Raw genomic sequence first — 2,045 nt, forward strand, 5'->3', positions numbered from 1 at the left:
CTTGGTGACGTTTTCTCCATCTGCTTGTTTCTAAAAGAAACGCCTTTTCCAGCCTTTCCGGGTGAGCACAGTCTCACAGCACCGAGAGATTCCCAGACAAGATGACTGGAATAAAGTCACGTCCATACTGCAGGGGACACTGGTGCCAGAAGCACAGCCCGGATCTCCCATGTCTCTCCTGGACCTCCGGACAACCCTTTCCCCTCCAGCACTGAACAATATCCTTCTACTTCACTGTGCCAGGGCAGGTGGTGCAAAGCACCCGGGGCATCCCTGAATGTGACACACTGCTTGTTTTGCCCCAAAATAGTTGCTGGAAAATATGGAGTGGGTTGTTGTTCATCTTCCTTGCAAAGAAAAGGAGCCCCAGGCTGGGTGCGGAGCCAGCCGCCGGCACACGAGCTGGAGGAAATGTGTTTCTCGCTGTTTTTTTGCCTCTCCAGGAGCAGGATGGGTGGTGCAGGGGGAGTGCTTTCTGTCCCAGCTCCTGGTGCATCAGCCAGCCCCTGGGTGAGGGCAGGAAAGAGTGAGTGGGCAGCCCCTTGGCAGGCTGGGGTTTTACCTGGGCCGAGGGGGAGTCTGCCTGGGTGCTCCTTGCTGCTGCTGTGGGAGCCCCTGCCAGACACAGCTGCCCGAGATGGTTTTCCCCCTTGGGCCCAGGGCTGCCGTAAGGAGAGGGGTGGGAAGAGAGGGTGTCCCCAGCAAGGTGGTGAGAAATGCCCCTCTCTGAGTGAGGGGGACAGAGAGCCATCACCAACCCCACCAGACATGGGGTGCTCCTGCATGGTGAGCCCATGGGGCTGGGGTGCTTGAGGTCATTCCCAGGCTATGCTGGGCTACATGGGGCAGTGGGACATCAGGGAGTGTGTTCCTGCATCCACTGGGATTGCCCCTACCCAGGGGTCTCAGCTCCTATCTCCCATCCCATCCTCTACCAGTCCCACCCACCCTGCACTAAGGATTTGCGTCTGGGACCCCAAAACACCCATCCCTCCACCATCCCTGCCGCCTTCCTCTGTTGCTCAGGCACCAAGACCTGTCACATGGATGCTTCTGCACACACTGGGACTGTCACCAAAGGGGTCACCACCCCTGTTGCACTCCTGCTGCCCTACAGCATGATTTATGGGATGTTTCCCCACCTCGCTTGCCCAGCGGATGCCAGGACCATGCAGGGCGTTCCTCCTCATCTTCCTGCCTTCGTGAGCTGAGAGAGAACCACATGCCGGTGTGTGTGCGTGAGCCATGTGTGTGCATTTGGAGGGGGGGTGGGGATTTCCTGGGCTTTTAAAAAGAGATATTGAAAAATTGTGAGTTTAAAACGGAAGAAATTTGCAAAAACGTTTCAGTGCATCTTCTCTGAGCTGTTCTGCAGGACCTTGGGAGCAGAGGAGAAGCGTGAGGAGCAACTGGTGGGAGGGGGACTCCCAGGGATCACCCCAACCCTCTCCCTCCCATGTGGCTCAAAGTGAGGTTGTGTGGCTAAATCATAACTGCTTGGGGTGCAGGCACCCGGGGGACAGGGATACACCCCACATATGTACATGCATATGTGCATCCCTGGCTATTTCCTCACCTCCAGCCCTGCCCCTGCAAATGCAAAGTGCTCTGCAGGCTCCCAGCGCTGGGGGGCACAGGGCAGCCTCTCCTGCTTCATAGCAATAAGCCATTTGCATCCTGAAGTCAAATTTTCCCCTAAATCGCCATTTCCTCAAGCTATGGGGGCTAGCAGGTACAGAAGGCAGCTGCCAGCTCCCTGGGGGGCTCCAGCCCCAGGTACAAGCCCAGACTACCCTGTGGGGAAACTAAAGGCTCCTGTAGGCTGGGCAGCAGCAGGGTACTAGCCTGCAACCCTCTCTCCTTCTCTGCGGTGAGAGGGAAGGTGGGACCAGGCAGAGACCACACCTAAATTCCCCTTCCTCTGGCAACCCTCCCTTTCCTCACCTCACTCCCGGATACGGGCCAGGACACGGAGCCAGCTGGGTCCCGCAGCGGAGCTTATAGCTGTGCTTGCCCTCCCTTTCCTTTTGTTTTTTCCTCTCCTC

Source organism: Mycteria americana, chromosome 10 (assembly GCF_035582795.1).
Source record: "Mycteria americana isolate JAX WOST 10 ecotype Jacksonville Zoo and Gardens chromosome 10, USCA_MyAme_1.0, whole genome shotgun sequence".
NCBI lineage: Eukaryota > Metazoa > Chordata > Aves > Ciconiiformes > Ciconiidae > Mycteria > Mycteria americana.